Here is a 27,449-nt window from a genome sequence, read left to right as displayed (position 1 = left end):
GTGTGCGATGTATTCAACTGAAAAAAAAAATGGTATAGTGCCGGTAAAGTTTAAGGGAACGCAAGAGTCTTAATTTCTGTCGAGATAACTTTAACAGTTGTGGTAGTTTAAATGCGGAGGATATGAAACTGAACATTCTAATTTTTGTGGAAGACAATTCCATGGGAAACTTAAGGAGAATAGCAGTTAAATTTAATATCTCTTCATAATAAAAGCATATTATTTACTGTGGCTTTTATGAGTGTGCGCATGTCATTTTGGTTGCATAAATTTAGGCGTCTTTCAGAAGGGTTTTTGTCACATAGGTAATTGCACAGGAGGTTTATATTTTACCGAGTAAATTTGGGTTGTTAAGGTAATGAAAATCTCAATAACCTTCCTTTTTTACCAAATTCGACTACACCAAAATTTCTCGGGAAAATACTTTTTCTTATTAATTTGGGTGCGTAGAATCCAAATCAATTCGTACTTTTTCGATCAGACTTCTCAATCAAAAGTTATAGACTAGAAACCAATTTCGAAAAAAAAGGGCTGTAACTTTTGAACTAGTGGCCCAATCTTGGAACTGTTTGAAATTATGGATTCTACAGGCCACATTCTATAAGAAAATTTTTTTTCCGGGTCGATCTGAGACAATTTTTTTTTTCGGGGCTCAAAAAAAGGCAGTGTATAACCTTCCTTTTTTACCAAAAATCGACTGCACCAAAATTTCTCGGGAAAACACTTTCTCTTATTAATTTTGGTGCGTAGAATCCAAAACAATTCGTACTTTTTCGATCAGACTTCTCAATCAAAAGTTATAGACTAAAAACCAATTTCGAAAAAAAATTCAAAGGGCTGTAACTTTTGAACTAGTAGCCCAATCTTGGAACTGTTTGAAATTATGGATTCTACAGGCCACATTCTATAAGAAAATTTCTTGCACTATTAATAAATTATTAACACTTATTAATTATTATTAATTATTAATATTAATTCATGTATAAATCGGCGATTATTGGTTCGTTCGAATTTAGTCCACTCGCTGCGCTCGTGGACTAATCATCTCACTCACCAATAAAACGCCTCATTTATACACTCATTGCATAAATAACTATTTGTCGTAGCATGAAAGTGCTGAAATACAATGATAGGCGACGCACCTCGTGTGGATTGTATATTTTGTTACTTTTAATTATCAGCTGCAATTAAAAAAAAAAAACTATGGTAATTGATTTTCGAGAAAGGAGTACTTTAAAATGTTTTTTTCTATTTCGGTGTCACAATGATGATTTTGTACAACTGTTTTCGGCCGAAAACAGTTGTACAAAGACAGTGATTATAGTCGTTTTTTTGGTAACTCATCTCTTAAGTTGGCAGTTACTAGTTAAGTTAGTACAAGTAAGTACTTCGTTGGGTACTTCCATGTTTGAACTTCAAAATGTCAGTCTTACTACGCTGCCAACCTAAAACTTAACGGCATAAAAAGTGTTCCCAACATAAAACATGTTAGTCTAATGTTCTCTATAGTTTCTGATAATGATTTTTTTAATTAAATTAAAGCACCGAAATAGAAAAAATAGTATGAAAAACGCGTGTTACAATGCTTTATTGTAATACTCCTATCTTGCGGACACTCGTGGCTACGCTTCGCGTCGCCACTCGTGCCACAAGATAGTCGTATTACAATAGGTCGCATTGTAACACTTGTCTTTCAATATACTATTGTGGTGCACCTCAGAGCTAACCTCCCGCCCCCCGCCACCTTCATTACTAAACTAATACTTTAATGGCCCGTAACCTATGCAATTCCACCTGGCCCGTAAGTACCCAGTCCGCCCCTGCTTAAATCTGTTGCCTAGCAATTAGACGAGAAAAACTGTCAACTAATAAAAATGCGACACCGAAGGGAGTGGGCATGGGCAAGAGGAATGGTAATTGGAATAGGGAATGGGCGCGGGCATTGGTAACGTGGTGTGGGCAGGGGAATGGGAATAGCGCACGGGCACTGAGAATGGGAATAGGGCATGGGCACGGGGAATGGGATGAGAATCCTTACACTATAATGAGTTCTGATGGTTACACATATAATTTGAGATAGCGTTGTACGGGGTGATCTAGGGGGTTTGGAATACCCCTCAGTTTACAGTGGTTCATGGTAACCTTTGCGAATAGGTGATCGTTCATCTGTTACTGGAGGGATTCCATACTCCTCAGTCTTCCCTTAAACTATAATGAGTTCTGTATGACTAAACATTCAGTTGCCATCAAATCTCTCTTTGCTGGATGAAATTGTTTACCCCCGAAACCCCCCTCCACCTCGGTGTATGGAAGATCTCTCAGAAAAGAAAATTTGATAATACTCCCTGATATAAAATAATTATAACCAGATTGTCTTTTTTGGGGAGCTTAAAGGCGCTGCGAAAGTACCTAGTGTGAAGAAGGCTGGAGAGAAGGGGAGCAGGATATGCAAAGTAAGTGTGAAGTGGACTTGATTTTGGTGTGGGAAAAAAAGGGCCGTGAGGTGAAGGAGACATGAAGCATTCATGCAGTAGACCGACATAAAGAATGAATTTATGAATAACTTCCACCCGGTCAGAGACACGTTGCAGGATAATTATTCAAAATTGAGTTTGCGGGAGGAACTTTGGAGTCGAATTTTTTTTAAGAACTATAACGGATAGCGAATATCACGACCGAGCTTTTCTAAACCGTTTTTTTCAATTCTCTGGTGTCTGATTCTTGTGGCGAGTGGGTATCGTTTGCTAGTCGGTTTTCCGATGGTCAGTGTTTTTTCTCATAAAAAGTATCGATAGAAAATCGTAGAGAGACGTTATTATTTGCTGTTCTTTCTAGGACCAGAATTTTGAATAGTAATTTTCCGGCACTTGAGCTCTTTGGATATCAGCTAGTGGGTAGGCAACTAAAAGAACGCCAATGCAATGAATTTTGTAACACGTAGGTCGAAGCTTTACGCTTGCGTCGATAGATTGCTATTATATAGTCGATCTTTATTGCCCGACGAGTGCGACCGCACGAATACAAACGAAGCGTCGAAGTCGTTTCCTGACTTTCCCGATGTTATGTTGTGTGTTTTCCGTGAAACTCTCGTTTTATTTTTCCATGTTTTGTGTTAAATCCGTCGCCTTTTAATGTTTTTATGTATTTGAAGTGTACGTAAAAGTGTAACGATAACCGACGTTAAGGATGTAAGTGTTAGCTGTAAGTAATTTATGGTAATTTCGCTTATGCAAGCCTTTTTTGCCCCAGACACTACTGCCATCGATTTTATACTCTGACATTTTTGCCAATTAGTTTATTTTAGGTGTTTGAAATGGGCATTTTTACGTATTTTCGCGATTCGGCGGATAATTGCGGCATCGCGAGTGTTTACGTAACGGGTTTTAAAAAAAATGTTTGAATGTAAACATTTGTAGGTTAGGTTTTGTTGCAACTTGCATATCGAAGAGGGCGACCCGGCTAATTTGCCGAATCACCCGCGCCTCTTTTGATCGGGGCAAATTTGAAAATCTCCGAGGTAAACGTCCGCATTGTGTAATTTCCATTGAAAGTCGACAAAATCGCGTTACCTAATGCTCGTTTCCCATTATTTAGTTTTTATGATAATCGATGGATTTCTATACGATTTTGTGTGCAATTACACGTGTTTTGACATTTTGGTTTTATTGCCTTGTACATCAAGGTCACGCCCACTGGGCTTATTTGGCGAGCGTTGTTATTGGACCATTTTTGTCCAGCTACGATTTTGAAAAATGACCTCCCTTATAAGTAAACGTTTTAATTTGAATTTAATAATATTCTATTTATGGGGCTCCTTGAATTTTAATATTTACAATATCTTAAGAGAGGCAAAGCCGCAAAGGTCTAGTTTGAAGAGGATTCCAAGGGATTTCAAACAATTTCAATGTCATTTTAGGGGATTTCCATGGGATTTCAGATCCGGTTTCAGCAATTTTTAAAAGATTTAGATATACCTACCTAAATAATTTCAGATACAGCAAGAACATTTGTCTGAAAGTTGAAATCGCTTTCGTTTTTGTCCTTTAAGGGCTGACTCGAGGGCTGACTTTCATGTTTCGATTAAACCTCGGATTAAACTTTGTCTGATAACTCCTCAAATTTATTCACATAGGAGTTTATACGAGAGTTTATACCTATAATATGACGTAATAATTAATAATTAGGACCAAAGGAACCAACCATAATCCCCGGTTTCACAAACGTTGATTAAGGTTAATCATGCTTAAAAATATTAGAATACTAGCCACGTTTGATTATAAACTCATTCTAATATTTTTAATCAGGTTTCAGTTAGGCTGTTTCGATTACACTTATAAACTCGCTTATTACTCCCAACGGACCGGTTTTCATGTGTCAGTTAGAGTTATCCGACAGTCAATTTCCATGGAAACAAATTTGTTCTCACGGGAGTTTATCTATTAGGCAAGTTTAACTAGGACAAGAAAAACCGCCCCTAGGATTCACAAGTGTCTGAAGTGTCCCAAAGGTTTCCAGCGTCTTCTATGCGCCAAGATCTCAGTTTTTCGGGTTTGTCAGAAAACTATATTATAAGCTGATCTTTCGGTTTTTGATTAACCTTATCTGATGGATGACCCCCTATGAGCATGTTTTTCAAGTGTCAGTCTGACACTACATTTTCATGGAAACAAATTTATTCTCACAGGAGTTTTATCTATCAGATAATTTTAACGAAGTCATAAAAAACCAGCCCTAAGTATCCTAAGTATCATTCTTCCAAATGTTTTTATCCATGTTTCAGTGTCTTAAATGTCATAATATTCTCATAATAATTAAATGTCAATTCTATGCTGAAAGGACTGAACATATATATTTTAATTTCAGGATTTAAAAAATATTCTGAATTATTATATAAAAGCGAGTATAAAAGCCTCGATAAAAGCAAATAAGTAAATTAAGTAATGAGTAATGGGAAAATAGAATGAGAAATAATAATAATAAATTTATTGCCCAACAGCAAAAGCCAATTATAGGACAACTTAACAATATATATAATAATAACATTTAAATACACTATTAATTAACATCGAGATTAACATATAAATAAATTAAAGAATATCTGATGTAAAAATTATTTACTGAAACAAAATCCCTTAAATCGTTTACAACGTTTTAATTGAAGATTTCGAAACGAATACCAGAACACACCTAGAGACCACCAAGCGTGTATACGAATAAGCAAACAGATTTTCGACCTATGGCGAGTAACTGTAGCGCATTTTCTATGCATTAACCAGTACTTCCCAAAAGGCCATAGCTATTGTGATCTATGATTTCCTTTACTAGAAGCATCTTTGGTTAAAATTTTAAAGTAATTTCTATGAAGTTAGCATTGCGCTGTCTGCGCATGCGCAGATTTGACTTTTACAATATGCGATATGTTTGCTTTTTTTACTAGAAACATCTATGGTTAAAATTTCAACAAACTATATTAATCCGGCCTCGGACGGACGGAGGGAGAAAGTGGCTGTAATAGCGCCTTCCAACACGAATTGGAAAATGTGCTGAAAAGAATATACACTATAGGTACATCTCTGTGTATGGAAATCTTTTATGATTACTTTTTATTTCGGAGGGTTGTAATAGCCTCAAGCGCTCTACCAAAAAGTTAATTTCCCGAGAAAGTTCCAATACAGAATTCATCTTCTGCTTTCAGATTGCCAAATTATTCTTGTTTTCTTGTTTATATCGCACGTTCGAAAGATCGGCGAGTACTTACCGGAAGGGAGGATGCCTATAATGGTAGGTCTTTTCATCGGCCGTTTGTCCGATGCGTTGGGGTCCTGGAAATGGGATTTCGATCTACTCGCCCATTTAATATCTTAGCGTGGGCGTCTTTTTTTCCATTCCCGTTTGCATATACTAAAAAACGGAAAGTTATGAGTGGCGAACCTGGAATATAATGCAGTAGAAAAAATTTGAATATATTTACAGTCAATCTTGCGAGAGCACACATGGGGCCTTCTAACTCAACGCACTTTAGATTTATTGTACATTCTTCCTGTTATATGAGAGAGAAAAAAATGCGAAGCTTGACGCCTGCCATACATAACCGAGAGAACTTTTCCAAATTCCGTTACGTTACATTTATTTCGACGTCAGATGCCTCCATTACGCTATGAAAATTGGGTCATTTTGAACACCTACTTAAACGATAAATTAACTTATTCTCTTAAAAGTCGGAATTGCCTGAGCGCCTAATTTATGGTAGAGCTTCGCTAATGTAGCGCGGTTAATTACATATTCTCGAATGGTGATGTGTCTATCTTCATCTAAAATTGCCGCTTTAATTTCACCATGACGGAACTTTTGTTGATACTGATTTGCTTTCCGGAAAAATTATCATTTAATTATTGCTCATGATATTCATGAGCTCTCAAACACTCTTTCTACTTTACGTTTATAGATTTACTGTGTCGTATAAATTTCTGAATTATTACGCACCAATTTCATTGGGAAAAGGTCAAAACGTATTATGTAAATTAGTATGACGCAAATGTTGACAAAAAAAGACATCAAAACCGTAATTTAGCACTCATTTTGGGGTGAGAAAACGTCCATTATGTGTACCAATTGAATTGGGAAAAAAATCTTCAGTGCTGAAGGATTAGTTTGTTTTACAACTGAGCACACTGTATATCGACGCTAAAATTAACTTTCGAATTCAAGAGATGGAAGTTCTTGCGATGAATTGATGCTCCAGAGCCAGAGAATAGTGAACAAAACACATTACCGAAATAGAATATCAAATCACCACCAGATGACGGCTCATTTTTTACGTTTGACGGGGCAAAAAATCCATTACAGCACCTTATTCAACGTTCTTCTTGGCGCAGAGAATGATTAATTAGCTAACGTGTAAATCGCGCAATGATGTGAGATTAGCCCGATTTATTTGTACGTAAACGGGAAGGGAAGGGGCGCTAATTACCCGCAACGGTCCTGGTATTGACTCGACGCGCGTATAATGCAGCTTCCGTTTCTCTTGGGTAAAAGTAATGGAGTTGTAACGCACACGCCTGCCTCTAATTTATATAGTTACACTCGCGTAATTCGTTGTGGCCAAAGAAACCTGCAATGATTTTTAGCAGGGCGATTTCGAATAATGGAAAAGCTTCCCAAGAGATCGTTTGTACCACTTTCGAAACTTTTTTGTTCTTGTCACGTAATGTACCCATTTCTTAGCTTTAAAGAGGGGGCAGTGTAACGTACCTTTTCGTGCATGCTCCGGCGTTATCCACACATCATATGATGGATGGATATATATATATAATCGAATTTTGAAGAATAACCCTGTGACGTGACCGAGTGAAACTACTTTTTTCTGGGAATAGGAAATTTCGCCCCATTTATAATTTAAATGGCTAAAGCAAACGTGATATCGTTATGGTAATGCTCCGAAAGGAATTGAATGAGGAAATGTCAGGGAGGTTGTGCGTTGGAAACGAAATGTCATGGTGTGTGTATAATACGCATCTAGCGTTCTATTTGCGTAGGTTTTAATTAGACGAAATTGTTTGTCGGCGCCACTAAATTGTATCCCTTATTAAAGTCGAGTTCGGGCTTCCGTAAGGTACCCGAATTATTGCGGAAGCTTGGGAGGCGCCGGCTCTACGAGGGACGTTCAGGTTTGGCAATTTTCTAAATCGGTTTAAAAGGAAAAAACGGCCACCTCTCGGGAGCGGTGCTTAGGCTATACCGTATTAAAGTTTTTATGTGCCGCTATTCTCCGCGCGATTCGAGATGTTCCGTTGACGTGAGGGTGTAGTATGTGACGTCACTGGCGATCAATGAAATCACTTCGTAAGTTACGTAGGACATACAGCTGGATAGTGATTAGTTCGTGTTGGGGTTGTTTTTATTTTTAATGTGGTTGCCAGGTTGATTTTACAGATACTTGATTTGCGTGTGCTTCCTATCGATCGATTCAATTATCTTAATTTTACGTTGTCGCTCTAATTAAGCCATTTCGCACCGATGCACACACATCACTTGCCAGTTATACCGTAATTTTCTGCTTTGATCATCATCAGGAATAACAAACATTATTATTACAAACTCTCTCCTTTCTTGGAGCTTTCGTTAATCTTGCTATGCTGCTTTAAAGCGATATTATTTTTTCGTTCTCTTCCAACATATTCATCCCATTATTATACCTATTGGATTAAATTTGCATCGATCGGTAAACAAAAAAGTTGTCAATTTTTTAACACTCACGTTTTCATAGGGAAACGTTCTCCCACTTGCCGCGGAAAAACTAGTGTGCACACAAGCCACCCAATTACAGTTTCGGATAGCTCATTTCGTATGTTTTTTAAAATTGTCAATTATTTGTGTTGGAAATGTTGTACCCAAGATGAGAAGTGTTTTAGAAAGGCGCAAAAACGATAGGTATGTTTCTTAAAATGTTTAGAAAACTCGAGAGAAAACTTAAGAAAATTTCAAAAGTGATGGAAATATGTGTAGGGAATTTTGGAAATATTTATATTACTTATAATGTAAGAAGCAAAACTCTGAAAACATATTAATTTTTTTTAATAGAACGGTTACTTTTTCTGTAATATTCTTAAAGAGCTTAAAATTGATATCAAATACTTATGTTATATACCTTAGAAATTAAAGCTGCAGTATAGTTATTAAAACCACTCGTATAGTAACTTTTAAAAACAAAAGAGAGTTTTTCACTAGTCATGTGTCATGTCTGTCACAAAATCAGTTTAATAATAATAAATAACAATATGACTTATGAGAACCGCAATGCAACAAAGTAATAATTACACAAATGATGATAGTTGTTTAGATGTGTAATGATAATACATAGGAAGCAAGTGCAATGTGTTTAAATTTGTCTTAAGTATAATAATTATTCCTGTAACTGCTTTTCATTTGTTTTCTTCGCTTCCTGTTGTAAATTTTATGTTTTTGTTTAATTCCCACAGCTACTGTGATTGGTTCTTTAAGAATATCACAGAAAAAAGTAATCGTTCTATGTATTTAAAAAAATTATTTTGTTTTTTGATGCTCTTGTTTTTATATCACTTGTTTTTTTTTAATATGTCGCTTTATTAAACATTGAAAGTACGCGCCTAGAGGCATAATAATTCGACCAAAACAAATAGACATTACTTTACCTTTTTAATCGTCTTTTTGTTTATTTTATAATTATTGCAGTTGATAAAAGTATTAGATATTGTTGATGAATTGACAAAATTACATAGTATCAAGTAAGCATAATCGTATTCTTTAAATTTATATTCTTTATACAGGGTGTCCCTAAAAGGTCTGTACAACGCGCTACCAGGGGTTCTTGGTATCAAAATAGGACGATTTAACCCTACTTATCTCTATCCAAAAGTGCTTCGTTAAGGCGCTATCTACCGCCAAAGATTCAAAAAACAAATCGTTATTTTTATTTTATCGGAAAATGGTTTTTCCGATTAAAATGAAAGTCGGGATGTGAATGTCTAATGTAAAAAGGGTCTTTGTGATATCATCGTTTTGATTGTAGTTGCTATGTAGGTGGTAAAATACTGACCATCCACATCTGAAGAGGTCTAAAACTATTTTGACGGTTCTGAATTTTTAGACACTGATAGACAGTTTACTTACAAGCATTTTTTGTCTCTTGATGAATATCGCTATCTGTGATGGTTTACGAAAAAAAAAAATTTAGGCATGATGAATGGCATGCACCATACATGCGATTGTTCCTCAAAAACCATAAGTGCAAGCAAGAAGTAGGCTATGAAACCGTAGTGCAAGCAAGTAATGTAGAGTAAACGAACACAACAGAGTAAGTCAATGTAATGTATTAATTTAAACGTACTAAATGTTCAAAGTGACCACGATTTTCACGCATACAAAGCATTATACGGCGTAATAAATTAAACTGTGCCCTTTGCAACATTGGTACGTTATTTTTTAAAGTTTTAAGTCTTCAAGCAAAACGTAAATTGTTAAAGTTTAAGAAACAACAAACAAACGTTACGCCACTCTAAGGTTTCACAGCCATCTTCTGATTTTTTGAGGAACAATCGCTTGTACGGTGCATGATGCCATTCATCATGTCTAAATTTTTTTTTTTCGTAAACCATCACAGATAGCGATATTCATCAAGAGACAAAAAATGCTTGCAAGTAAACTGTCTATCAGTGTCTAAAAATTCAGAACCGTCAAAATAGTAATTAAAAAGTTTTAGACCTCTTCAGATGTGGATGGTCAGTATTTTACCACCTACATAGCAACTACAATCAAAACGATGATATCACAAAGACCGTTTTTACATTAGACATTCACATCCCGACTTTCATTTTAATCGGCAAAACCATTTTCCGATAAAATAAAAATAACGATTTGTTTTTTGAATTTTTGGCGGTAGATAGCGTCTTACCGAAGCACTTTTGGATAGAGGTAAGTTGGGTTAAATCGTCCTATTTTGATACCAAGAACCCCTGGTAGCGCGTTGTACAGACCTTTTAGGGACACCCTGTATATAACATTTTTCTGCACGTATCGCTGGATGCATTTTCATGAAATTTTGTTTATGTCTGTGTGTCCCCGGATGGTTTAGATTCACAATTGAGCCCGATCGGATTGTAGGTTTGTTTTTAAACTTTTTTTTCGTTGATGTCGCACTGTGGTATTTCGCGTAGCGGGCCGGTGTACTTACATTCTGTAAAAAACTGATATTTCGTTATCTATTACCCGTCAATATCGAGCGTACGAAGTCACGGGGGGAAAATCTAGTAGTATAGTCAATTCCAATTCAGAAAATGGTGTTGCACATTTGCTTGGGTCCAATACATATGTGACTGGGCTCGTAGAGTATTGTTGCTATCTCCAGTAATAAAAGAAATTTACGTTCGGACACGCAAAATCAATCAAATTGTAGAAATGTATATAGCTTGTGTCCACATTAGATTTTCCTTGGCAAGTTTCTCTGTGGAAATGCGCATATGAACAAGAAAATTGATAACAAATTTGTACATGATCCCGAGGCGATTAGGAAACATTTCTTGAGGGAAGGTATCACCATTATAATTCCTTGAAAATGGGAGTGGCGGAAAGTAGTAGGTACTTACCAAATCAAATAAAACCAAATCAAAAAACATTTTGGGAAGGTTTGTCAATTAATTTACACGATGGTAGCTGCTCAGGACTCAGGTGTCCTCTTAAGGTGGAAATTTACATTAAGGGGATTATTATATACATATAAGCTATAAAAAGGGAATTAAATTACATAGTACCTATAACAAGATACAAAGTATAGGGAATTTTTTTCCACCTTGCTCGTGTACCGAAACCAGACTTTTCATCCGGCTCATATTCAATAGCACTAATCCTTGAATTCTCAGAAATCGATTTGCGAAGGTTTGACATCGCTGTCCCTTTTCGTTCTCGAGTTAGACGAAGAACAGACGGGCAGACAGACGAACAAAACAATCACATAAGAGGAATTTTGTTCTGTCGAAACATTTCCCTAAAAAAGGGTGCTTCTTTTCCTATGGGTACTGGGTGTGTGCGAACTTGGCGGCGATGTTGTAGGTGTAGTGTCTGGTGTGCCGAGGTGTTGTTGGTGTGGTGGATGCGGTAGCTGCTGTTGATGGAGGTCTCCGCTGGAGTCCTTGATATCTGAAATTTTAAATCGGTGTACTATTGCATCTTTGGTTGTTATCTGAGATGGGGAGAGGAGTCTACGTCGATTGGAAGGTGGTTGGGTAGTACTTGATAGCGGTACGTGTTGTTGGGTGGTAGGGGTGCCGAAACTATATGTGAGTTTGAAGTGGGGTCCATGCCAAAAGGTGGCAATTTGCCGATTACGCCTTAAATTGGATTGACTTTATTGAAAGGGTGATGTGTGTAAACTTAATATCATTTTCAATACGGGACACCCATGACTTGGGTTTGTTCGTTTCCACAATATACGTTCACAAACGGTCAATTGTGAAAATTAAGCTGACGCGACGTGTATAAATGTCTATAGAAATCGTGATTTACGTACCGAATTCGTTGGGAAAACTACCAAACGAATTCGTTCGACGTCCAATAAGTGAATTTTGTACATTTTCAGTTGTCTAACAGTTTACGTTTTATTTAAATGCGCTTTGGCATCAATCGTTGAAAATGAGACATTTGCTTGTTTCGGTTTACGCGTTGCTCGATCAATTTCTTATTTGCAAGTGAAATTGAATAGCTCTCGAGGTTTTCACCTCATTCCACAAAATTTCGACTCGACATTTTTTAAGTGTCCAGGTCACGCTATCTACATACAATCAAATCGGAATCAATAAATCATCGAACCTTGAACCAATATAATCAACGGCAATTACTCTTTGCATACATGCCGTTTCGACCGAAAAAATAGAAGTAATTGAGCTCCAGAAAAATAGAATATCTCCTCAACGACAATTACAAAGCTGTTTATCGATCTTCTACAAGAAGTCGCCGATTTGAATCTTTCATTTCGAAACTGGAACGTTTCCAAATTATTCAAATGTCCCTAACCCGTTGCGAAAAAAATTTATGCGGGTGTGGCCGTATTGATCTATGATAAAACTAAATACGGGCCTGAACGGCCCAAGGGGCATAGCTAACCCCGAAAACGTGGGGTTGAATTAAGTGTATCCTTAAAACAACAAACTAGCAAAACACGGAGGGAGGGAAGCTTTTTCCTCTCTTCGTACCAAATTGTGGTTTACAAGGGACAAGGGGAAAACGCGTAAGCACTTCATCGCACTTTTCTTTCGCGTCTTTTGGGAACGACTGCTTCTGTTGAAACGTGGTCTTTGATTAGAATAAGCCGAGTGAAATAAGGACTTCTCGACCTGGTTCCTTTCGTTTAATATTCGAAAGTGCAAGAAAGTATGCAGCTTAGACCTTTTGACGTCATGGTTCGTCGATTCCGTACATCAGGGTGTTAAGTGCTTGTTTCCAGTCTTTCAATTCTATTTCGTCACGTGAATGTGATGAACTTCTAAATTACAGCACTTTTTTTTACCTACTCTATACACGGTGTCCATTTTTCGAGTGCAACTGTGGGGATCTCGCTTATCTTAAGAGATAGAAACTTGGTTAATTTAGGGCAAAGTTGCGAATTTTCGTGCTGAATAATAATCTAAAAAGAAATTTATAATATCTTCAATAGTTTTGAAAATATGGCAAAAAATCGAAAATTTCTGATTTTCATTTTTAACTTTTTCATGGTAAACTAATTGTACTAGACATTTCTAATTAACACATTATTCAGACACTTTTTAATGGAGATTTCGAATATGGCATCCTGTTTCCTGATTGGTTGCATATCTTAAGCGGCATTTGACATGTATATTTTAGAATTGAACAAAGGAGATTTTTATTTTCAGAGTTAAAATTTACTCAACACGTGCTACATTCCCACAACATCTTTCTTGATATTTCCGAAAACCACTTAAATAAACCACGCGATCAAGGATCTTGATCTTGGTAGTAGGAAAGATGGTGGTTGCTCAGAATACTGCGGAGCCATAATTGTTTGACTCTCGTAATAAATCCAGCTCAATTTGTTAATGTCTAGTAAATCGAAATTAGCGATAAAAGCTCACATTATTGATGCGTCAAATTCGATAAATAATTAATTAGCACCCTCGTACTTGTTTGGCACAAACTGAAACGTGGATTTTACAAAAGCTCATGTTTCTTCTGGCGTTCCATTCCATATCAATTTTCTTAACACGAAACTACAAGAATTTTACGACACGATTACTTCGCATGTTGCGAACTACATATTTATTACTTTTATCCCTGTTTGCATCTCGCCATAGGCAAAGAAAATTATATAAATCATTTCCTCTTTAACCTACGGGAAGCACACACGCGTAACCAACCCGAATTTTGATCCCCTAATAACTTTGCCGGAACTGCCCTTCGCGACGCTCTATTTTGAACACATGGCGACGGCCATTTATATTTTATCGACATTTTCGACTCCTTTATTCCGGCATATAACTTCGTGTCAACTTTCGGTTTATTTTTACACGTACGTAATTCGCTTTATCGATTGCAGTTGTGATTTGTGAGAAAATCAAGTTGAATGACTTCGCATACAAATACAAAGGATTGGAATGTATCCCTTAATCCACCCCAATCCGTAATGGAGTAACTTGATCTTGAATTACGCGGTTTTTGGTATTGCGAAACTCATCATTTTCTGCGTTAATTGTATCTTCTCAATGTCAAAAATCAATTTTAGGCACCGCGCAAGGGAAAGGCCGATAAACCCGGTAGCAACAACCGACCAGCAATAGATTTATATTAAATCTACACACACTAACCCCTTTTTCTTAAGTGAACGTAGTGGAAATGAAAAAATTCAAATTAGGGGTGTTGGAATAATTGGATCTAGGAGCATAATTCTTTCATTTCACTTGGCTCAAGTCATAAACCTGGAAAGTTCTGAAATTTAAAAATTCATTGCGTTCTGTAGCACTTGGTGTTTATAGACTGGAATATAAAAGTGTTGAATTCGGATTTTTGAAATTTTGGGACACGAGTTTACGTTCCAAATTCTCAGATATCATGGTACTCTAATATATATAATAATAAATAAATTTGAAGTCTTGCCACCATGTCAGCATTGCTTTACTCAAAGCGCAGAAAGCAGAGTTGCAAAAGCTTCTGTCAAGCTTTTAATTTGAACAAAATTCAAGTTCAAGAAGAATTGAAAGATTGATATACAGGGTGTTCCATTTAAAAAAATGCAATTTTGATGTGCCGCACCTTTATGAACAACCCTGTATAATTAAAATTATTACTGCCTAGTAGACTTTGACGAACCCCACAATTTTTGTATAAAACATATTGCGATACCTTGTACCTATATTTTCCCCGATCGACCGTTTCCAGACGACCCTGTATACTATGCGATCCAAAACAAATCGCATGAGCGTATTTGAAACACTTGACAGTCAATAAATAGAGACGACCTTCACAAATTAATTATCGCCACAGGATCTATAAACACGAATTACCTATGCAAATTCAAAAAGGTGTATTGAATAGAAATTAAAGATGAAGTGAGATTAGAAGAATGTCCGGATGTGTAAATATTAGCACACACGTAGATTCGAATTTTAAAAACTAAACATTTAAAAAATAAAATGTCAAAATCGCCTCCACCCCTAAAAATTAGGAAGAGAAAAAAAAATGTTTAAATTTTTCTCCCATATCCTGATTAAATCACCAATATTTATAAAAATATTTAAAACCGTTTTTGTAACACTTTAAACAACTCACCCTGTAAGGCTCGTATTAGGAGTTCTACGCAATCTTTCTTTAGCCGGAAATCTAAAATGGCGGATATCATAATGTAGAGTATATTAAAATTTTGGCTGTAATTCCGTTAAGTTTCGAAAATGAATTGAATTATTTCGCAAGGTGTGCCCTGGGCAACGTGTAAAATTAATACAAAGTGCTTCTGTGAATAATTAACGGGTTATTAGCATATTTAAACAACCACACGCCGAAATATGCGTTTATTATTAAACAACATATTTCGTACAATGCGAATGGTGGGGCTTTATGCAATTTTTTCTCGTTGTGTTTTTTCCCATTTGCTCGCATGCGAAGTAAAAAGTTTGCTTATGTTCACGTTAGCTGCTATCACGACGGTTAAGGGCGCACATTAATCTCAACAAAACTTAATTGTAGCGACGCCTATGTAAATTCAGACTTTGTACGTGCCTCAGTTTCGGGATTTCGGACGGATACCTTCATGATATCGCCCTTAATCTGCCCATTGTTGTGTTGAACTTGGCGAGGGTTTTTGAATAGGATCACAAATCACCGCGTTCTGCTTGTTTGTGTAATTAAATTAGCTTGTTACAGGATTGCGTTCACGTGTACGGCATTAACTATTTACATTTCGCTTAACGTCTCTGCGGTTGCGAAGACGAAATTATTTCGTTCGCGGGCGGCCCTTCGTTATTCTTTTTGGCAGATTGTCATCGTTTGACGGGGGTCTCCTGTACATATTTGCCACGTCCGTGTCGGTTTAGTTCTCCTAGATCATTTTACTTATTCATTTACGGTAGGATATGATTTTAGCTGCGGTTCGTTCGTCTCGGCATGAAATTGGAAATTCGCAGTTGATAAATCTAGAAAGTAAATGGGCTAAGAGTGAGTATGCTCCTTGAAAATTCTCTACACAAAATCCTGACAAACAAATTATGCAAACACTATACTGATAAAAATATTTTATATGGAGTACAAAAAGGTTGTACCAAATATTCCAGAAGCTGCAGGGAGCAACTCATTATACTCCTGGGTTACAAGTAGCCTTAACATACAAAGTCAGCAGGAACAATATTATATACCTAATTCCTCACTTGCAGGGAATAAAATATCAACAATTTTCCTCTCTATACACTTTTTTCACGTAACCTCAAATTTTTCGAAAGTCTGAAATTTGGAGAAAATCTCGCTTTTTTATGACAGTTAAGCCATTTTCGAGATATTCACGATTTTCGAAAAACCCGCATCTTTTACAGGGCGGTGGAAAATCTATTTTTTTTTCATTGTACAGAGCTGCACTGAGTACCAAAATTTTCGTAGACTATTTTAATAATCAAAAATAAAAATAGATCAGGTCGATACAAACATTTCGAGAAAATCGCCAAAAACTAAAAAACAGTTTTTCGATTACAGGTTTTTTGAAATGATAAACTAAGTCATCGTGTTGGATAATGGATAATGTTACTAAATTTTTCGTTAACAACAGAAAAATTTTTAGCAACATCAGAGAGAAGACAGGTTTCGAAAAATATTTATTAGTTCGGATCCAACACGTTGATTTAGTTGTAAAAAAAAGTTATTTATCATGTCAAAAAGCGTGTATATCGAAAAACCATTTTTTCAGTTTTGAGGGCGTTCTCAATATTTTTGTATTGGAATACTTTTTTTTGATTTTTGATTATTAAAACGTAAGTCTTTACGAAAATTTTGCTATCCCGTGCAGTCCTCTACGATGAAGAAAATAGATTTTTTATCTTCCTGAAAAAGAAAATCGTGAATACCTCGGAAACGGGTCCACGTTACCAGTCCAAAAAATTGGGCTTCTTTTTGCCATAAAAAAAGCTCCATTTCTTCCTTTTCGCAAAAATAAAGATAGCAAAATGAATACGTTTGCTACAAATTGCAAAATACAATTTTCCACCCCTTTTAACATTCCACGATTTCGCCTGCGAGAAAATTCAGCTGTTTTAATTATTTTTTTTTCTGAAACTATTTTAGAAACAACTACTGTGGTCTCTAAAAGGGGTGCATTCAATGTCATTTTGCTGTCGAGCTTCAGAAAAAATTATGTATAAAACTTGAGAATAAAGTGATTTTTTCCACTTTCTTCTCTAGTTGTACAAATAACTATTTCCCAATTTCCTATCATTTCACCTGCATGAAAAACGCAGTTTGGATCGGGAACTAATTTCTTTAAAATAATTTAGAGCTAGTTAGCTTGGACTAAGCGACTGACGATTTCATATTAGCAATACAACACCAGGTCATTAACAGAGTTGGACTGGGTCAAGCATAGAGTGATCCGGTGACCCAGTTAGTTTACTGACCCAGTGACCCGGTGACCCAGTTGACCCGGTGACCCAGCTTGACCCGGTGACCCAGCTAGACCCAGTGACCCAGTTTGACCCGGTGACCCAGCTTGACCCGGTGACCCAGTTTGACCCTGTAGCCCAGCTTGACCCGGTGACCCAGTGACCCAGCTTTACTCAGTGACCCGTCTTGACCCGGTGGCCCAGTAATTAAATTATTGTTAGGTATCATCCGAAACAATTTCAAGTAACTTTCAATTCAAAAAAAAACTTCCTCAATAATATTCGCCAACAAGCACGTAGCCCAATTTCATTCAAGAGAACTAATACTTCCCTAAAAAAATCAAATGCATTTGTTTATAGTTTGTAGTCAAGTAGTCAATGAAAGTATTTAGAGAAAAGATTTATTTGGATTAAGCTAACTAGTAGAAAAAAATTAAATGTGAATGAATACCTGTAAGCAAACTGGTAAGCCCTGAATCAAAGAAATGAAGGAGGGAACTGTTTAGAAATAACATTATTCTAATACAATTCGGTACATGGAAAGTTTTTTACGGCAGTATTAAAGCAAACATCACAGAAATGGCAGTTGTCAAGCAATCGAGTATTATTTTCAACAAACCAGCATTTCATTTATTTCATAATCTGTACACTTGAACCGAGGGCACTGACTTAACTGCGATATTCGATCAAATTAGGTTACTGGGTCGAATTGGGTCTCCGGGTGAAATTGGGTCGCTGGGTCAAACTGGGTCACTGGGTCAAACCGGGTCACTGGGTCTAACTGAAAAGAGTATGACGTGACCCAGTGACCCAGTTTAGTTTAGTGACCCAGGTGACCCAGTTGACCCAGTGACCCAGTCCAACTCTGGTCATTAATAGTTTAACTTTAATACACGCAACTATATTTAGTGATTAGACACCTTAGTGTTTATTTTTCATTGTATACTTACTAATTTTGGACTAACTTTATTTCCCCAAGCCCCGCGGTTTCCTAGCTTTTTCCAGTTTTTTGAAAGTGTAAGTATTCCTTTATAAAATAAATTACTGCAAATAGTACGACTGATTATTTTTAGAATTTGTGTAAATAAGACTTATGCCATGTGTCATATGTATCAATTGATCAACAATGAATACAGGATGCTTGGAAATTTAAGACAATGTTCTTCATTTTGAAGAAAAAAATAATAAACATTTTTTTAATAAATAATAATTCCCCTGTGGGTTCGGGGATAGAATTGGCCCACTCTCGCCCTGGAGATCGTAAAAGGCGATCAATGGGCACTAAAGCTGACGAGTCCATCCACCTTTAGTACCTACTTACCTACCCACTTTTGTTTCCAACTATCACATTCGTATTTCCTACTCTACTATATTTATTATTAAGAAGATCAGAGCAATCTTTGGTTACGTGACGCTAATAAGCCTCCCAGGTACGATCATGAAATTGATAAAAATCGATAGAGGGCACCTTAATAACACGTTTTCAATTAAAAAATTTTCCACAATTTTAATTAAAAGTTCACTTCTTTTTCTGGAAATTTGGTGTAATTTTACATACATATATTTCGTCATTCGTTGGCGAAACTGAAAAATGTTATGTGACTGCTTTTTTTATTAATTTATAAACAAAGCAACAATATTCAAATTAATTAATCTGACAGCCAGATATGTATTTGTCTTAAGAAGTTATTTAGGTTGCATAAAATTATAGGCGCACCTCAGAAGAAATTTTGTCATTTAAATGTAGACATAGGGCAAATAATTCGCATAAATCCCTATGTCTACTTCTTAATAAATAGCACTGTATATTATATATATTATATACTACACAAATAGGCATTACTTACAATACCTTTGTCACCATTAGGGTTTTAAACGTTTAGGAAAATGTAAAATACCCGTAAAATTTTCATGTAAGTACTTGGATTTTCTGATCGACTGGTTTCACAATTAAGATATCGCCCCGAGCATAGCCTCGAGCCATATTCTTTTTCACAAACGGAATTCATAACAAAATCTGTACCTCGTTCATTTGTAGATTTTGATTCAATTGTGAAGAAGTTTCTAAGGCACACACAGGTTCTTCAATATTATGATGGAGCCAGCGATATGATTGTGTTTCTTTCTTCAATTTCTTGATAGACGGGCAGTCGATTTCTTCCAAATTTGGCTAGAAATTTACGATTGACGAATAACACAGCCAACCACAGTAAAAAATTCAAACCTCCCGCACAAATTTAAACTTATCCCTACAAAATGACGGAGCCAATCACAACGGAGCACGGTCGGACCTTTACTACTTACATACATCAATAACCGTTTCTTCAAGAGATCATACACGAAAGACGTTAAACAATAGCATTAGTCTTTTCGTGCCTTTGAGGTTGGTGGGGCATTCTTTGCACAGAAATTTGGAGTTTGTACCTCCTTTGGCATATGTGATCCCAATGCAAGGTTTTTTAAACGGGTGCTTTGTGTCAGCAGAACGTGGAAGACTGTAAGAAAAATCTGCACTTCTTTTCGTCTCTGCGATTCTGATAGTGTTACTTTTAAAGAGGAATTTGTATCAGGCAAGCTACGGGAGTTGCTATTTTGCCAGATATAGTACACTTCTTTGCATTTTTTATATCTAAAAACAGAGATTCTTGTATTAGGAAATCATTATACATGAAGGTGAATTTTGCACTTTCACTTCCTTATTTTGTCAGAAATGTCAAATTTCCTTGCGTTTTTGACCTGTAGTATTGCACATCCTTATGTTTTTGGGACCCTAATAAAATATTTCAGCAAATGCAAATTTGTATCGGGAGAACATAAAACTCGACCACCACAGTAAATTACGTATACATCTTCCTTCGCACTTATGATCTTGACATCTAAGAAAAGAAGTTACGATTCCAGAAAATGTATTTGTCAGTAAGTCACTTATTAAATATGAAATTTATATCAGGAGAATGTCATATGTCAGACGGTTTATGATACATTTGTTGTCTTGTGCAGTTGCTTTACCAATTTGATCTAGAAGAAATTATAGGGAACTGATGCAGCTTATAAAATTGTCATTTCTGATCTCAGCAGATTTAAATGTCTACTGTACTAATAGTTGAAATTCCTATGAATTATTGTTTATTTTCCAAAACATTCTCTCAATGAGGTATTAAAACCGATTTTTTTCTTTGCAGGAACACCGTCTGAGGAATCAATTGCTGGGTAAGTCCAACTTTTAGTGGTCTCCATTTGCAATTTCCCAAAATCTCGTTATATATATAAAGAGTCCTTTTTCTCGCCCAACCACGCATTTTCGTATATGACGTCTGTTACAAGATAATATAATATTATTGACGTCGAAAACCTCAGCGGCGAAATATGAAATTCAAATTGTTTCTGATGTCTTGTTCCGAAAATCAAAAAATTTAAATTGGACCAAATCAAAAGCCTCTCTTCTTTCAATTCAAGAATACGATTTAATTTCATGGTTCGCGTCTGCCGATTGTTTAGTTAAATTTAAATTCAGAAATCGAACGTTGAAGTCACTCTCTTAACTGCCTGTTACATATTTATACATTCTTGACGAACGAGAATTTGAAATGAGAGCCCAGAAGCGGGCTGTATTAATTGAGTAATTAAAATTCACTCCCTTATTTATAGCACCGGTAAAGTTATTGACGTGTCGGCTGTCGGATTAACGTCCGCTTTGTTTTTCCGCTTCCATAATCGAAACGACTATACGAGGTTCGATGGGAAAGTACGAAAATGATCGCCGCAATGCACCAGCCCCACTTTCTGGCCTCAATCCAAATCGGTTGTCATTGCAAAACTTTTCCTTATGATAACGTTTTTAATCAGACCCCCGTTTCGGGACATCTTAGCGATAATTAATCTTTTATTCAGATTAATAACTTAATTATGCGGCGAAATATTTTTTTTGTGCGCCCTTTTTGGTAAATCGATATTAAGGAAATGCGTCACTGCGAGTTGCTTCGCTTCGATTAAGCGAGATGAATGGGGAAACAAACAAAATGCCGACTTATTATTTGTTAACTTTCGTCGAGTTTATTGAATTATTGTTTATTTTTGCTTTGATTGACGGACCTCATTTAGAAACATTTTATGAATGTCGTTTGTCTTTCTCCAGCAGTAACTTTGGCAGACAATTAGACTCGCAATTAGATCTTGTGTGAAATGAGCTCAGAACTCGTAAAAGAAAAGAACGTTGAGTACTTTGGGGATGTTTCAGTGTTTGTTACATCTTAATCTATGACACAAAGTCGTGTATGTTACACCGCTTATAACTCGAGAACGGCTGGAGCGATTTTCATGATCTTTGATTTGTTGAATTCGTCTCCGACCCAAATAGCAGAATTACTATTAAATTAATATAAAAAAACACGAAAAGTATAAAGAAAGAAAGGGCAACAACCGTGAAATCAAATGTTTTCAATGTTACCCACCGTCAAATTTAAAAGTGATAGATAGAAGTTATTCGCGACTTCAGGTGCGTTCGATTTTCCGTTTCAGGAGTATACAGAACGTAGGGTGGAATAGGTCACATGATCATTACACTGGATTTCTATATCACTTAGCTACCATAGTATTACATTTAAATAATATGCTATTCCTTGGTTGGTATTAGTACTGCACCAATATTGCGAGTTATCATATCATATACACAGACGGACGGACAGAAAGTCTAAAATCATGAACGCATTTGCGTAAAAAAACGTGCACCTGTTTTTTTGTTATCTCTTCTAACGGCGATAAAGAACACGTGTATTAATTAAAATTATGTACAACAGTTCTTATCACAAAAGGACCTGATAGCACTTAAATTATAGGCAAAATTTTACTTCTTTTAGGCAAAGTGGGGGTGCCAACTTTATCGACCTCGTTTTAGGAACTGTTGATTTATTTTAGATCGGGGTAGAAATTTTAGAAAATTTCAAAAGATGCCTACACAAAAACATAAAACCCAGAGTTCCATTATTCTGTACGCACTCTTTACAAATAGACTGGATTGGGAAAGTTAGATTAGTTACTTTGACCTGTCTATTCTGTACGGCAAGGTTATGTTGTTGAAAGTTTCCCTTTTTGTTTGATTCGTGTGAACAGGCTAACCGCAGTCTTTAAGCCTTTAGAATTTTATCTGAGAAAGTTTGCACGCTTGGACTCATCCGGCTTCTTTCCCTTTTCAAGAAAAGAGTTTGTAAAATCTTTGCAAAGGCAATTTAATCGCAGAATCGATTTTGTTTCTAAAGGGGCGAGTGGTACATTAATTATTAAGCGTTGAGATACCGTCAGTCAACCGTCTCCTCCTAATGATTATTAGACAACAGTGAGCCGAAGACGTCCGCTCCAGAGTTGTGATTAACGTGAATATGGCGCCATGATAGATTGTTACGGGCTGAGATCGCATTTATTGTCGTAATTTGATTAGAATCCGACTCGAGGAGTTTGGGGGTTCGTTTCACGCCAAAGAACAGTTCCTTTTGCATTATGAAGTAAAAATGAAAAATGGACAGGCACTGCGTATGGGGAGTTTGGTATCATATGTTTCCAACCGTTTGTTTTTGAGGGTTTATCTCGGCAATATTTTTGATAAATGAGATCACCCTATTTCGGCGTTTTAATTAAAATGAGAGAGTTGCAGAAAATTCGGCGAAATCGTTTTCCTTTTATGAGAATTTTGCTCTTTTACGAGCGCGGTTTGCGAATGCCCGTTTGATCTTCCCTAGAGTGACATTAATAAAATATGATCGTAATTCATCTGCAAATGTGAGGTGGTATTAACTGAATCGCGCTGTGTAGAATTTGTGCTTAAGAAATAATACCTTTTCGTGTCATCTTCTTTCAGACCTGTCACGTTTGATACGAACTTCCCTATCTCATTTTCTTGTTCATTGAGTTTAGTTTTTTTACGTCTTTGGGATTTTTGCCACCGCCGGATAATGGGGTCGGGTGGGGTCACATTAAGCAAATGTGTGGAAAAGTGAATGGGGCCGAGATAAGGGACAAATTTGGAAATTTAATACGCTTAAAGCCATCTTCGCATAGGTAACCAAAGGTCCATCTCGCGTATCGTCTTAATTTTTGTCATTTTCAGATTTAATTCACTAGCATGTTGTCGTTGGAATGCGGTATGCACCTGAAATTTTCTAGCAGAATCCAAAGAATGTTTCAAACTCCCCAACCCTGGTGATAGAGGCGATAAAAGTAGCCATTTTTTCGTCTGCGAACCACGTCCACAAATGTGCCAAAATTTTTCTGAACAGAAAACGAATTCTTTGAAGGTTTGGGAGTCTTTCAAGGTGAAAATGCCGAATGCAAAATTCAAAAGTTACGGTGAAACCTGATGGTTCTCGTGGATCGTTCCGAATTTGACTATGCGAGAACTGTTTCAAAATATTCACAGTTTATGTTCGTCAATTATGCCCTCATTTTTCCCAGTCATTAACTCATAGTAAAATTCTACCTTCCTTTAAGTTTAAGACGCAAACAGGAAAGCATCCCATGCAGCAATTTTCCACCGAAATCGAGGGCGAGGGGGTAAATAAACTTCGAAACGCAACCGTTGCATCAATGGGCCGTAAAATATTTAATGCGGAAGGTTTAGGTCAATCCCGGAACATTGATTAAACTCGGGATATAAATAGCTAATTGGATTTGGAAATTCAATTTAGGCCCTTAGTTTCTAAAATTTATATAATTTAAAACGTCGGACGCTACTCTCCTGTCGAGTTTTCGGGCGTTAATGTCATCATGACGCTCGTAAAAGAGATCTACGTCGAGTCGTTAAATTTTCCCACCGCTAAAGCTTGCTTTTGTAGCCAGCTGAGGTATGCTACGTAATGGCGATTTATGAAAACCTACCCTTGAAATCGAAAGTAATTTTTTGCGGAGCCCTCATTTACTAAATGGTTGTAAAAAAAAAGGAGAGCCCCGTCGGTCATTTTGCGCACTCTGTCGGTACCGAATGCCCGAGTTTTGTTGTTCAAATTATACTTGACGCGAAGGGCGCGTTTATCTCAATTACCTACCCCTTTACCATGATATGAATGCAAAATTAACTTAGCCAGATCGATACCGATTCAAAAGATTTGAACTCGGATTTGAAAGCAAATCTGAGAAATTTTCGCACCGTGCTTTTTTTTCTACAGTTTAAATCCCCAAAAAAAGACTAATCTACTCCATTGAGTTGGCGAAACAGGTTCTGGGATATGGATGGATACGAACTCGAGCTAAAATCGAGCTAAGATTAGGGGCCTCTGCAAAATTTTGTTTTATGTAGTATTTGTTAAAGTTATCTCTTTTAAATCCGGTTGATGCGATAAGAAGTTTTGTTATCGTTGCGTGAACTAATTAATTTGAGACAAGCACGCGACGATTCGTTTATACGAGAGCAGGTGTTCGACGACGCATTAATATTGAGATAAAGAAGTGGCGGCAAAAGGTCTAGAAGGGGAGAGGTTTTTTTCGGGCGTAAAACAGCCAATCTTGCTAATTGTAAAGTTCGACCGTAACAAAGTTTGTTTTTGTAAGCCAATCATTCTTGTGAATAAGAGAGTTATTTACTCCTCTAAGAGGAGATTTTACTATTCCGCCGAGTAAAACGACTGTTTAAGTCGAGGTAAGCGGAAGTGTTTTGCCTACGGTTACGACACTTTCCCTAAAACAAAAGGAATAAAATACTTTATAGGGATAACATAAACAATAATTGACGTCACAATCGAGGGAGAGAGAGATGAGATACATTGGGACTTCATGCCTTCTCGTTGGTCTATATTCCTCAAAAAATTTTCTTATCTTTTGAACATCCCTCGTAGTTTTCTTGATTCGTGTAAATTCCTTGTACAGCAGTTGATAGGTGAAAAAACCGATTAATCCGTAACGCTGTGAATTCAATTTTGTTAAATCGGTCTCTGGAAAGAAAATCAATTTGACCAAAATCTAAAGCGATAACGGCGAAATGTAATGAAATTGAAACGGTGCCGAGAATGGAGAGTAATTACAGTTACGATCTGGTTGGGAGTGCCGTTCGAAAAACGAAAAATGTTAGATTCATGTCGGATTAGTGCGCTCGGGAAAAAAAAGTTAATCACGCGGAAAGCGCGCTTTTTTATATAATTTTGTGTTTCTGTTATTGATTGCGGTTTACCGGTTAGCCCGACCTGTCAATGAAACTAATTATCCCTTTATCCCCTTTTGAGTATGTACTTGAGCTTTAAACGTCCGTCATGCTTGGGCTTAATCATTACTGCGTTTGATGGTGAGTTCTGAGAAGATAAACGCCTACTCACCATCCTGAAAATATAAAAAGATTGTTCACGTTGGCCGACCCTGACTCCGGCACGAAGAACCAAAATCTTCAAGTGTGCTTATATATACTTCTGAATGGTTTTAAGTGTGGATTTGCCTCGGGATTAGTCTTCCTCTTGTATAATTTGAGTTTAAGACACTGGGACAATGTAATTTCTCAGTTCAAATAATATCCCAGCAGAAAATCGATTGACTGTCCGGATTAGGCTTCCACAGAACCTGGTAATCTAATACTTCACTGAACTGAAATTAATATCAAAGCCGCGTTCAGAGATATTAATTTAAATTACCAGAAATCTTGCGTGGTCCGCGTTTCAAACAAACTTGACATTTTCCGGACTTCTTTACGAATTTAACCATCGCGTGACTGACGTAATGTTTGCTCGTTTGCAGCTGTACGTTTTTGCTTTCTTTGAACCGAGACTTTGCTTTTAACGAGTTTTTAATTGCAGTCGATGTAAGTGCTTGTTTACAGTGTATTGATGACTTTTGGCGCAGTTTGAAAACGGGTCGATCGAAATGGAGTTCCATGCATAATTAAATTTCCTTCAAGTCGAGTCAATAGTATATTACGTAATGAACATTGAAGGCGATACCTAAAGTGATTATTGCAACTCGGGGCGCAGCCAAGATTTTGCATATTTTATGTACCTAAAGTTCGCAGCACAAGAATAAATATATGCCAATTGACGGGAAAATCCGATTTAACGCCAGTCACAATATTTATAGTAACACTTATTACTATTATTATTCTACTAGGAGCGTCCGCAATCGGTTCCTGCACAGCGACCTTTTGGTCTATTGCGTTCCCCGGTATTCTCTCTCTTCAAGAATACCTGTATCTTGAAGAAAGTGGGTTGTGACAGTGGCCTGTGACCATCTCCGTCGCAAGTTTTATCCTCTTTAGCTTTTTAAGACGAATTGTACCCATTGAATCCGCGATAAAACACGTGCGATAATTGAATTTCGCCTGATAAACTCCTTATTGCAAACGACCATATGTGTCTTACTTTTAATACCTCATCCAAACTGAATAATTTTCAAAAATGATAGAAATTAAATTACTATCGCTACAATTTTTTTTAGCTACAATTCATTTCTATCTCTGTCTAGATCTGAGTGAAAGTAATACCTCCCTTTTTCTTACGCAAGAAAATTGAACCACTAAATTTCTCCATTTTGATTTTGAAACATGGATACTAAATTTTTAAATTTATAAACCCAATAGTTATACATTTTATCGTTGTCTAAATATGTTCTATTGTTACAGGCGAAGCTTCTACTAGGCTAAGGGACAATATATTTTCACCAAACAAGGTAAGTAACACCCTTTAAAATCGAGCACGCGGAAGACATGCATCTATTTTTCGCGTGGATGAAAGTTGGCAATTTACGAAAGTAGTTTTGCACTCGTTTTCACTACCTTGACAAGATGTCTATCCAAACGTCATTTACGTGCCTGTAATTCCACTCTAAGAATGGAACTATTGTCAAAAAAGCAAGGGGAGAAAACTTTAC

The 27,449-nt window shown here is 36.6% G+C and overlaps 1 long non-coding RNA gene across 1 annotated transcript; it reads left to right on the top strand.

Annotated features, from left to right (window-relative positions):
* Positions 1-3,004: 3,004 nt before the first annotated feature.
* LOC116174961 lies at positions 3,005-27,248 on the top strand. The gene is made up of 3 exons (XR_004146204.1): positions 3,005-3,188; positions 20,801-20,828; positions 27,202-27,248. It is a non-coding gene; the product is annotated as an uncharacterized LOC116174961 (long non-coding RNA).
* The last annotated feature ends 201 nt before the right edge of the window (positions 27,249-27,449 follow it).

This window comes from Photinus pyralis, unplaced genomic scaffold, assembly GCF_008802855.1.
Source record: "Photinus pyralis isolate 1611_PpyrPB1 unplaced genomic scaffold, Ppyr1.3 Ppyr1.4_LG6, whole genome shotgun sequence".
NCBI lineage: Eukaryota > Metazoa > Arthropoda > Insecta > Coleoptera > Lampyridae > Photinus > Photinus pyralis.
This window is presented reverse-complemented; position numbering and strand designations above follow the sequence as displayed.